This window comes from Pipistrellus hanaki, assembly GCF_964339955.1.
Source record: "Pipistrellus hanaki genome assembly, chromosome: 11".
NCBI lineage: Eukaryota > Metazoa > Chordata > Mammalia > Chiroptera > Vespertilionidae > Pipistrellus > Pipistrellus hanaki.
The window spans coordinates 9,988,712-10,001,229 of NC_140513.1; the positions used below are offsets into that span (position 1 = coordinate 9,988,712).

The 12,518-nt window shown below is 46.8% G+C and overlaps 1 protein-coding gene across 2 annotated transcripts in view; it reads left to right on the forward strand.

Moving 5' to 3' along the window:
• The window catches only part of PAPPA (pappalysin 1), a 214,836-nt gene that overhangs the window by 33,913 nt on the left and 168,405 nt on the right, over positions 1–12,518 (forward strand). The window lies entirely within an intron of this gene.

A 12,518-nucleotide genomic window follows, 5' to 3' on the forward strand; every position in this document is an offset into this window, starting at 1 on the left:
TGGGCAATGTGAATGAAGCTGGGGTCAGATCTCAGTGGTACTATTTCCTCACTTGGTGACCTCTTGGAAGCCACTTACTCATCTGTGCAAGGAGAATAATCATGGTGCTCACTCTGCTGAGCTGCTCTAAGGACTGAGAGGGCATGCAGGTGGGAAAAAATAGGATCACAGTTGTTTGCATAGAAAAAAGCATGCAGGTTATGGTAATAATACCACAAAAATAAACTGTTTCACCTACAACTGTAAACCTCCTTTTGTCCACCCCTGTATAAAGCATGGTCTCTTTGTAGTGGCTAGCAGGTAACATGCGCTCATTGAGTGTATCTGTCATTCTTTGTATGATAAAGGGGGGCAGGTGCTGTGTTCAGGGGTGCCATAGGATGTCACGGAGAAGACTCACTTGCAGCATGAATGTCGGGAAGGTGCAGGTACAACTTGCACATCAAAGACCAGATTAGGAAAGAAAGGAAGGCTCTTGGGCAGAGGTACTTCTTCCTGTCCTGCTGAGAAGAGGGTAGAAGAAGGGTCTTCTATCTAATGCCCCCCTTAGCCTCTGTCTTATGGTATCAACTCTAACCAGGAACATGAAGGAGAAACCCAAAGGTGAACCCCTGGGTGATTTATAGTCTCTGTGAGACCAGGAAGAACTAGTTCCAATCCAGAGAAACGGCATCCACTTTCCGGATGTCCCAGATTCGGGCTGAACTTTTCCATTCTGTCTGCATGCAGGACCCTAGACCTGCTGATAGCCCGGGTGCATTTGCAGACCTCGGCAGGTTTTCTGCTGACTCTCCTCTTTATGTCTCTCTCCAAAGAGCAAGGGCCGCCCATGTACAGACAGAATACCTATGTGCAAAAGAATGACGATGCCTGGCAGTGAGCCAGAGAGCACGTCAGCTCAGCCTCCTGGCACCAGGAGCGCCCTGGACTCTCACCTTGGCTCAACACATGGGCAGCCCATGTGGGAAGCAGCCGTGTGTGGTCAGCTCCTTCCAGGTCATGACACCCTTTCATCTCTGCTCTCATTTGGGCTTTGACAGAATTTGGCCAGGAAGACAAGACAGAGGTTAGTTAGCATTTGCATTTGATGGACAGGAAAAGAGAGGAACTTCGAGAGTGAAATGACTCAGCCAAGGTCATGGATCAGAAAAGTCATTTGGTTAAGTCACAAATGCAAGTCTTCCGAGATTAATGCAATGTGTGCTCTGCTGAGCTAGACTTCCAGGACTTACCAGTGTACCCAGGAAGAGTAGGCATGGGGAAGGGCAAAGGATCAGAAATAGGTAGAAGTCATTTACCCATTTATTCACTCATTCAGTCATTCATTCATCCATCCATTATGGCATCGATGCAGCACATGTTTATTTAGCACCTACCAAGTCCCAAGAAGGCAGGTAACCTGAGGCCTCTTTTGCTGAAGGAAATCCAGGATTCAGAATGGTGAAGGGATTGACCCAAGTTTACTCAACTATTCAATGGAGAGCTCGGATTTGAACTCAGATATATAGATTCCAGAACTCCCACCAAAGGAGGGTATTTTTAAGTCCAAGGAACAATAAGTGGCAGTGTTAAAAGACAGGGTTGGCAGGCAGGACAGCTTCTCTAAAGCCTTGGGAGAAAACTGTTGAGTGGGATTGGGTGAGGACAGAGGGCAGCTGGCCTTTGTGGAGGGCACACTGTGTGTGTGGGGGGGCGGGGGCGGGGGTAAGGGGGGAGTCGTGGGACTCTAGGTCCCAGATACCTCACCATCAGCAGGCAGAACTGGCAGGCTCCAGTGGCCTCCCCTTTCCTAAGTCATGGGACTGCATGCCCAGCGTGCCTGTGAGTGGCCCTGTGCCAGTGCTGTGACCAATAACGCCAGGGCCTATTTCTTTGCTGGCTCAGAAAGTTATGTGCCGCTATTTCCTGGCGGGTTAGAGGTGGCAGCATTCTGGTGGAATCAGGTCTCCTGTGTGCAGAGAGAAACCTGTGGAAGTTTGTAGAGAAATACTTTGTGACTTTTCAAAATGGAGGTAGGCAGAAGAAATGACAGAAGGAAGACTGGCACCTGTGATACAGGCAGTGAAAATTAGATTGACATTATGTAGGTAATTTGTAATAAAGTGCTCAACTTAATTCTTGCCCAAGGTGATTCATTCTCATTATTTCTCTTCCTTCCCTTCCCCTCCCCTCCCCTCCTCTCCCCTCCCTCTCCCTTTTTTCCTCCCTCTCCCTCTCTCACTCCCTCTCCCTCTCTCCCCCTCCTCCTCTCCCTTTCTGAGTAAAGACAATATTTAAATTGCTTCTTCTCAATCTATAGTGAAGGGCCAGGTTTTGTTTTTTCTATATGCTATAAAACAGTACCTTTATAATATACAGCAAAAGTGAACTGACATAAAATGAAATACCATAAGCATGGTGAAGCAGCTTCTGAGTTCTGTACAAGTATCTAAGGGCTCACTCCCCATTTCTGTTCTCACTGTGCAATAGACTGGTAAGAAATAGTTGGTCCATTGCCTACTCTGAGTAGCCCCAATGAAATTTCATCATTGCGACAATTTATGTAGCGATTCTCTTGAGTAAAATAAGATCTACCCATAATGCAGCTGGGCAGATTGGCAGACTCCATCAGAGAAGTACAATGTCTTTCAACACATTTAAACTCACTTGTTATCTAATAGTCCTTGGGTCCCTGTGTTACAGGAGAGCGTCCAGCTCTAGCAGATCTGGGGCTGTAGACTCAGAAACATTCTCTATAGAGGGAACTGAAGGCCAAAGTTGACACGGCCTCTTAGTGGTCACGCTGGGATTAAGGGAGGTGTAGATCCCTGCATCCTGGTTGTCTGCAGTGCACAGCTCCCCAGCGCTGCCCGGACATCCTTACAGGCCACAGAGATCTGCTCTTCACCTTCTATTCTCACTCTCTTCTTCCCAACTGCTCTAGAGAGCTTGGGATTATGAAGTGCTGAAGGACTGGGTTTGGAGGAGAACTAGATAATGGCCTTAAGTTTCCCTGAGCCACACAGGCAGCAAGTTTTCCTTATTAAGAGGCTATGATAAGCACAGCCAACTGAGGAAGAGGACAAAGAAGGGGACTGGGACAGTGAGGGGGCCAGGAGCAGTGTCATGTAACCATTTGAAGATGTTTGGCGTGGATGAGAAAAGTCTCACAAGGACCACAGGCCCATGACATATACACTTCAAGTATCAGAAGCCATATTCTATGGAAAACGGCGCATAATTACTCCATATGGTTTCTAAGCCATGGCTGGTACCGGAGTGTTGCAATCATGGAAGACAGTGTTGAACTGAGTAACAGGCAAGGCCTTTTTCTTATGAGAATGGTCCTTCCAGGGGAGTAATTCTCAGCAGGTGAGTGAGCTCCCCATCATCTGAGGCATGCACATAAAGGCTATAGCCAGGGTTATGGCAAATGGTGGAGAAGGTGGCCTTGATGGTCTTGGGGTTGAATAACTACACAGCCCAACTTTATGCTTATACCTTATTCCGAGTCATTTTAGGGAACCACATGGTGAGTGTTTCTGTCCTCTAAATAGGCATTTATTGGGCACGTCTCCCTCAGCTGGCCTCTCTGCTATTCACTAGGGATGTTGGCAGCAAGGGAGGCATATTCCTCAGCATTGAAGGGCCCCCACTTTAGTGGGGGAGTCTTATTCAAACAAGACATCCTGAGGTGTGGTTTTAGTGACAGACAGTGGCAGGAGACCTAAGAAGCAGGGATTGATTCTGTCTGGGGAAAACAAAGCAAGTCAGTAGAGCAGGCCTGATTTGAGGAGGCATCAGGCAGCACTCTGAGAGGTAGAGATGTAGTCTGCATCAATCAGAGGGTCCTGGCAGGAACCAGATGGCACATTCAAACGGAATAATTCAGGAGAGTTGAAGGAGGAGCTATTTTGAAGGAGAGGGTATTTACAATAGAATCGGTTATTTACAACAGTGTAGGACAACCAACAAGGTCAGAGTTATAACAGTGGGGTGCTATTTCCTTCCCTGGCCTGTAGGGTCAAGAGGAGGGAATGGCTGTGGAACCTAAAGAGGGTGGCTGCATGGAGAGGGCTTTCTGGCAGCAGCTGTGACTCTGGGTAGAGAGGAGTGGCCAGCCTGTAGCACCCTGGCCAGAAGGGTGTCGGAAGAGTAGATTCTTCATATTGTTTTCCTCTGCCTTCCGGTCTCCAGCCAGTGCTTTCTCTTGCAGAATCAGACTGGGAATTACAAGGCAAAGGAATCTGTTTATGCAATTCAGAGAGGCCAGCCTCACAAGGGCGCAGAGCAGGGTGGAGAAGGCATGGGAGAGGATGTGGATGAGTGGACAGAGCATGTCCAGAACACCGGGAAGGCCAGCCCATGTGGAAGGTACAGCATAGGCAAGAGGGAGGGGAGGAGTTGGTAGGGAGGACTTTTAGAATAAGAAGTCATCCAGTGTGGCTCAGATCCAGGCCATAAGCAGAGATGGGTTCATCTTGGGAAAACTCTACTATCAGACTAAGTCCTTCATCCTTGCCTCATTACCTTACTTTGTCCTTTTTTCCTTCCTTTCTTCCTTCATTTTTTTCTTTATTTATTTCTTCCCCTCCTCCCTCCTCCTTCTCTTCCTCTCTTTTCTCAATAGATAATTGTTGAATGTCCCTTTTGTGAAAGTCCAACCCCTGCCCTTTTGAAGCTCAGCATCTAGTGCAGCGGTCTCCAACCTTTCAGAGCTCATGGACCACCAGTGGTCCGAGGATCGCTGGTTGGCAACCACTGATCTAGTGGGTGAGACAGGCAAGTAAAGGTACCATTGCAATCAATGGTGTGAGGGAAGGATCCCACATTGGCCAGGAGGAGCAGTTTGTATGAGCAGGAGAAGTCTTTCTCTCAGACTGGGCACTTAGAGAAAGAAATTCCAATGAACCTTGGCATTCTCTGCTGTGATGGACATGAGCCAGACGGGCAGAGCTTCACCTGTAGCCACCAGAAATGTCTACAAACAAGTTTGAATGCACTTCACATACCTTTTAATAAATAAAATGGAAAACCTGGCCGGGTGTTAATAGAAATCTCCAGTAGCAGGAAATCCCAGGTCAGGTGACACTTTGGGCTGTAGTCATCCCACTGCAAGAGGGTATTGCAATAAACGCACCACATTTCTGGTGGGACCCCTCCAGTCTGCAGGCTTTAACTCCATCAGGTGAATTTCAGCTTTGTCCATGAGTATGTCTTCATGTGGAATTGAACACAGAGGAAAAAAGGGGTTTCCCTTATATGCTGGTGGCTTGTAGGGAAACATTATATTTTCTCTTTTTTTAATGTTTTTTTTCTTGTAATGAGGGCATTCCCTGTATCCATGTTACTGTTGTTGTTGTTGTACCCAGATTCCTGCTGGACATTGCTGTAAATCATGGGAAAGGGTACAATAAGCCTTGAGACAGTCTCTCTCTCTCTCTCTCTCTCTCTCTCTCTCTCTCTCTCTATATATATATATATATATATATATATATATGTATATATATGTATATATATGTATATATATGTATATATATGTGTGTATGTATATTTCAGAGAGTAAGGGGAAGAGAGATAGAAATATCAGTGATGAGAGAGGCTCATTGATCAATTGCCTCCTGCACACCTTACCCTAGGGATCAAACCTGCAACCTGGGCATGTGCCCTGACCAGGAATCGAGTCATAACTTTCTGGTTCATAGGTCGACACTCAACCACTGAGCCATGCCAGCCGAGCGAGGCAGCCTCCTTGACCCCTCTGCTGGTAGACTCCTCAGCCTCTCCGCCTGCCCTTTATCAGAGGCCATTCAGTGGTTCATCTTCCCTCACTGGGTCTCACTTCTTTGCTGGGATGATTGTGTGGGACATATACTTCTTTCCTCCAAGTTCTTTCCAAATCTGGAAAAGTTGCATGGAACCAGGGGCTTTTGAGCTGAAGATCCAGCCCCCTCTTGCTATAGACAAGGAGACTGAGCAGCCAGAGATGCAGCACTGGCCCAGCCTCACGGTGAAAGTGCACCCGAGTTGAGAGCAAAACCCGAGTCTCATCTCCAGGACCCCAGGCACTTCACCCCTGCATTGTGCCTTAAAAGCTGGCAATCTGAAACTAGGAAAAATTCTATTTGGAACGGTTATATTCTTACCTATCATCCATATTTTGTTAAGACACTTGAGTAAACAGGGCGCTGTGATAAATGCCCCAGGGAGCCACGAGGTAATCTCTGTCCTGAAGGCGCTTGTAAGCTGTGGTTTAATGACCTTTGTTACCATCACTCCAGACACGGCCTGGCAGCGGATGATTAATTTCCAGATGAACCACACAGACGATAAGGCTTACGTGCGCCCTGAGAAAAGACAGGCTCACTGTGGTTTAGAGAACTTGGGAAAGTTTTCTGGTGGAGAAGCATCTAGTTGGCTTTGTAGTGCTATAGAAGAGGTGGGTGAGCCTTGGCCTGTTTGGCTCAGTGGATAGACTGCCGGTCCACAGACTGAAGGGCCCCAGATTTGATTCCAGTCAAGGTCACATACCTCAGTTACAGGCTCCATCAAGGGTGTGCTGATCAGTGTGTCTCACATCAATGTTTTCCTCTCTCTGTCTCTCCCCTTCCTTCCACTCTCTCTAAAAATCAATGGGAAAATATCCTCTGTGAGGATTAAATAAATAAAAATAGTTGGGGGAGAGCAAAGAGATCGAGGCTGGAAGGTATGGGGATGGGGACTGCAGAGAGGTAGATGCCATGATTGTTCTTCAAGTCGTAGAGCCCGGAGAAGCTGACTGTTAGAGGATGCAGGAAGAATTGAGGGGAGATAGTTCTAGGCCTGGCTCAGCAGCTCCTTAGCTATGTAACCTTGGGCAAGTCTCTTAATCGTCCCGTGCCTCCATTTTCATCCCTGTCAAAAGGGAATAGTAACAATATCTGACCGGCTGGATGGCAAGATTGCCTTGAGAGTCACATAAAACAATATTTCAAAAAGAGTTCTGGGAAGTTAACCAGCGTACAGATGAAAGAGGCCCTGGTTATTTTTTCAGCAACTATTTTTTCATTCTTTTCCAGAAATCATGTAAGAGAAATGACTTGGAATTTTATAATCAGAATATCAGAGTTTATTTAACGTGACTAATATTCATTAAAGCAATAACAGGGGTCAGGCCTGGTGGAGGGGAAAAAGGATGCTTGCTGGAGACTGACCAGGGTTTGAATCTTGCTCCCACTCTCGATCCACAGCCTGACCTCAGCCGATTTCTCAGGGAGAGTCGCTGGCTTGTCATCTGTAAATCTGGGTGAGAGTGGCTCTCTTGGGACACGTCAGGAAACTTAAATGCAGTCCTTTGTGTGAAGCGCCTGGCGCAGCGTCTGGTGCATACTAGATGCTGGGGCAAGCTTCCTCTCTTCTGGATTGCACACATGGATTCTTAGTCGGCATTGTTTTTTCAGAGATGCCATCCAGCAGCTTCATAAAACACGCCTAAATGGAACCACTACACACACTTAGGGCATGTACCCAGATTGCTTTCATTCTTAAAATATTATTTGTTTTTAAGACTGTCCACAGAACTGACATTTTTAAATAACGACCACAAAAGTTATATCGAACTCATTGGGCTTGTACACTAGTTTATCTTGAAACCGACTCAAATGTCTAACTATGTTAGGGGACATATTTCCACATGGACTAATCCCAGGCACTGTTGGGGGATTGGTTAGAATGGGTTGACATTCCAATTTGGTTGAAGTTCCTAGATTTTTCAGCCATCTCCAGCCCGCATGCCTGCCTGGTCCAAACACACAGGCCCAGGCCACTGATGCACATGGTCTTGTTTTCTCTGGTTCTATCTGGGCTCCCCTCGGGCTTATCTTCTGAACAAAGTGCAACTTTGCTCACAGGTCCCATCTGTGACCCTGTGTGCCTGTGACCTTGGTCTTTGAGAGCAGAATAGAGGGGTGAATGAAAAGCAAGGGAAGAACTGCATGTGGCCCCTAAATTGAGGTTAATAAGGAGCTCAGCATAGTGACCAGTAAGGAGCTGCAGAGGATCGCTCATCTAGCAAATCCATAAGACTACTGGTTTCAGAGACAGAGCATATTTGAACCAGCTCCTTTAACATTCCTGTGACCTTGAACAAGTCTCTTCCTTTATCAAAGACTCAGTAGCCGCCTTGTAAAATAGGGTGATAGTAACACATGTAAAAGTTTAGAGGATTCAGTGAAATAATATATAGTCCTTAGCGGAACTCTCAAAATAGCAGTGCTGGTTAGTTTGGGGATTTTCCATCTCCGGGAAATCTTCTGACCTCTTACACACATGTCTCTTCATCTCCATGCTTCTCCCAACCCCCCCAAATCCTAAGCCCCTCGCCAGAACCTCGGGACTGGCATGGGACTTGGGATGACCTGGCCACTCTTTACCACCAAGGCCCCTTTTATTCCAGGTCCTTGCAAATTTCATTTTGAAAGAGTTTCTTTACCCCCCCGAAGCTCTGCACATATTAAAGGCTAATGTATCCATTTTCTCAAGAGATAAGCCGTATACCACACAAGTTAATGCCTTTTCAACAAAAGGCAAGCTCGTGGCTGGGATTTGAGGAAGGGGCTGGCTGAGTAATTCACGCTGGTCCTAGGGAAGGCGGGGAGTGGGGGTGTCCTGGGAAAGGGGGGGATGCCCTAACGCCCTCAGGCCCACACTGAGCAGGGAAGGGATGGAGTGAGCCACCTCCTGGCCAGAGGCTCTGGCAGCTGCACACTCTCTCTCAGTTACTGATGCTCAGTTGGACTCTTTTTCTTGGGAACTCGCCAGGGAGACCCCCCCCCTCAAATCTCCCCCAACTTGCGGGGATCTGAGGTGGCTCCCCTTCCACCCATTTTCTTGGTATGTGTGTCCACTTCTGGCTCCTGGACGGATGGGAGCACTGGGTGCTCTTTTGAGGCTCTCAGCAGGAGGCGGTGGGGTTTTTCCATCCTAGGTCAGGCATAGTCAGCACTCTCATTTTCCTCTCTCCTTCCACTGGTGACACTGACCACTCATGACAGCCTCGGTGCTCAGTCACATGCCCTCTCAGGTTGGGAACAAAGCAGAGGGTGTGTGAGGGAGGGTTGAGAGGACAAACAGCAGGACCTTTTGTTTGCATGAACCAGATGTCCCTACATGGATCACAGCTCAGCTTATCTTTAAAACTCACCATTGGCTTATTGTCCACCTCCTGAGGGAATCCCTACACCCCTCTCTCACTTTCTGAAAATACAAAACTAGTGTTTGCACAGCAGGGGGTGTTGCCCACAGGTTTGTTGGTGCAAGTCAAATAGCTTCCATTTCCCCATTGTTCTGTCTTTCTCCTTCACTCTTTGCTTCTCTCACGTTTTGCCCTGTCCTAGAGTTGTGTGGGTGGTCTGGTGGTGAAGGGTGGAGATGAGGGCCCTATTGCTTCCATTTCAAGCTTCTGATGTTTGTGATCGCAGCCTTTCTGGGTGCAGCCAGCCAGCCACAGCTCTTAGCCTTGAGCTTGACTTCTGATTACTGACCTATTTTTATGACACAGAGGACAAGGGTGACTATAACTCCAAAAAGCATGAAGCATCTCAGAATCATACAGAGGATGGAAGAGAGACACAAGAGAGAGCTCTTTTCCTGAGAATGTGTGCTACCAACAAAAAACCCAGTCTGCCTGTGGCTTGGCAATACCTTAGGAAGGGAGTAGATATTGCCAGTAACTTCCTAGCCAGCATGGAGTAGCTTACTTCTTTGACTCCCAGTTCTTCATCTATAAAGTGGGTAGATTTGGGTAGAATATTTCTCAGATCTTTTCCTGTACAGGCATTTTCAAATCAGACACTGTCATCCTGGTTCCGGGCTTGAGAGGGAACTTAATATTGAAAAGGTACAAATAATGCCAGACACTGACACTAGAGACATCAAGGGAGATAAGAGATGGTCTTGCCTCTCAGGGACTTGCCGGCCCCTACATCTTAATGGAGTTTAATGTATTCAGAGTAGCAATGAAGGAACAAGTATGCTCTATGACAAGTTAATTTAAAAAAAAAAATCCTACTCCTTAGACTCAAGTCCCGGCGGTGGCCTAATGATGTACCCCACCTCAGGCAGTCTGTGTACCTGCTCCTTTACTTATTAGGGGCCCTCAGGCCCTGAATGTGGCATCCTTGTTCCAAAAATCAGTTTGAATTTAATTCTCCTTTCGACAGCCTGACCTATAGTGTCATGCTTTTCCCAGCATCGTTTCCCCATACTCAATCTCTGACTGTCACAAGACCCCATGAGACCTATCTCTTTTCTAACCCCGGGAGAAACCCAAATTTAGGGAAGTTCCTAGACTTGTTCGAGGTCATCCAGAGAGGTCTACATTTACTGTAAGGACTATGTAGTTTTAACTTTAGATCATTCTGTGATTTGCCTAAGGTTAGGTGATTTGTATGTGGGGCCATAGTGCAGACTGAAAATCTAGAGGTTGCCATATTGATGATGATGTTGTAATTCTTGCTCTGTTCTTCCCAAACATAATATTGTTCAGTCACTCTTCACATCAGTTCCTTGGTTTTCATGGCTAATAAGTAGAGCCAAACTACACAGTCTACCTAGAACATTGCGGCTGCCACGGCTTATGAAATAGAGGTGATTTGTCTTGATTTAATTGTGCTCCAAGTATAAGACAAACCGCAGGGCTGTTGGTGAACTGTGTCTGTATTCTGCTCACTGTGGTCAGTGTATGATTTATCAACTGTGGTTTTGATCCTCTAAGAGGCAAATGAGGTGGTGAGAAGAGGCAGCTGGGGGCCCTGGAACTGTTGTGCAAGCAATAATTTGACGTGAGATGGCCACATGACTGTTCTAGTACTTTCAGCGCACCACCCCAATTCAGTTGTTGCTTCTTCTTTCTTATCAGGGTATTCTTGTTGCTTAAAGGTTTCCTTGAAAATAAGTAAATTCTGAGAACCTGGGGCTGTAAAACAAAGATTATGGTACCCCATGCAGAGATCTTAGGAAGTGCCGGATCATTTCACTCTGCGTGTGTATGCACCTACTGTGTGTAGGTACAGTGCTAGGAGCTGGAGTACAGCGATGAACATTTCACAAGATAGGTGTGATTCTACCCTTATGGAATTCCCTGTAGGTAGGTCAGTAGCTCATTGGATCCATGCTTTATGGAGAGGATCAAGGTGCTGAGGAAACACAGTGAATGGGTACTTGACTTGTTAGGGGTCAGAGTCACTTCCAGTCTGAGTCATGTTCACCAAGGGTGTCACTAAGCTTGCCAGGAACCAGGTGTTCTGACACTCTGCCTTCTGCTCCAGCCTCTCCAGAAGCCACTTCCAAAAAGACAAATGAAAAAAATGGGATTTGAATGGTTTCTAGTGAAAGGTAATCACTTTAAATTAGTATCCTTTATTCCAAGATAATTTTACTCTTTTCTTTGAAGGACTACTCCAGTATCTTTTATTTTATTCTACAAGAGACATCATACATGTGGGTGTGTGTGGAGGGGGTCATTTTCGAATGCTTTATTTGTTTGTCAAAGTTAAAAATCACTACTTCCACCTCAATTTCTAAAAATGATCCAGAGATCTAAGAATGTCTCCATTGGCCTTACCCCTCCTGTGAGTCAGCACCTTCCTCTCCTCCCAACCGAATCCTCATGATTCTGATCCAACCCATGTCCTGGGCTTGGCATGATCCTGCCCCGCAGTGAGCCACAGACAGTGATTTTCCCAAAAGTTGACCTTCCATGTGACTCAGCAGAGGGCAAAACCCCAAGAGACAACACTCCTAAGGGGCCAGCAGTGGGGCAGGAGAGCATTGATGTACAGAATCTGAGACCAGTAAGGGGAAATGTCCAGTGGACCGAGTCAGAACCTAGATCCTCATTCACCTCCCTACCACCCCCACTCAGCATTGAATTGTCCCCTATGCATAAATACTCTCCTACTCGATATTCTTAGGGTTTCTCCACAAGCCACTGCCAATTCCTGCTTCTCCATTCTCTTCTCTCCTCCAGACCATCTTCCATGTTCCCCCAGAAAGGAAAGAAAGCTGTTTGGGAAACATGAAGCAGGTCATTTTTATCTTTATAACATCTGCCAGGTCTGCTTAGAGCTTTCTGGACACTCCATCCTCCATAACCTGCTGTACAAGAACCTTCTCGATGTGGCCCTTGCTATCCCCTCTGGCCTCATCTTGGGGAGTTTTTCCCATGTCCCCAACTTCTCAACCACCACAGAGGACTTGCAGAACCTCACTCTTCTCATACTTTTGCATGCCTCTCGGCTTCTGGAGCTTTGGCCCCTTTTCCGATCCCCACACTCAGTCTGACCTCCAATCAGTGTTTATTTTCCATGTGAAAACCTCACTGGTATCTTACCCACCTTCAGGGAGAAGTCATTGCTCTGTGCTTCCATCATGTTCAGCACCCCTTCTATTATAGCACTCAGAAGAGAAGAGATTCACAGTGAAGGATATGACCTGTCATAGCCAACAGCTAGGGACCCACATTCCACCTCTGACACTTGTGAGTGAGAGGAGGGACTTTG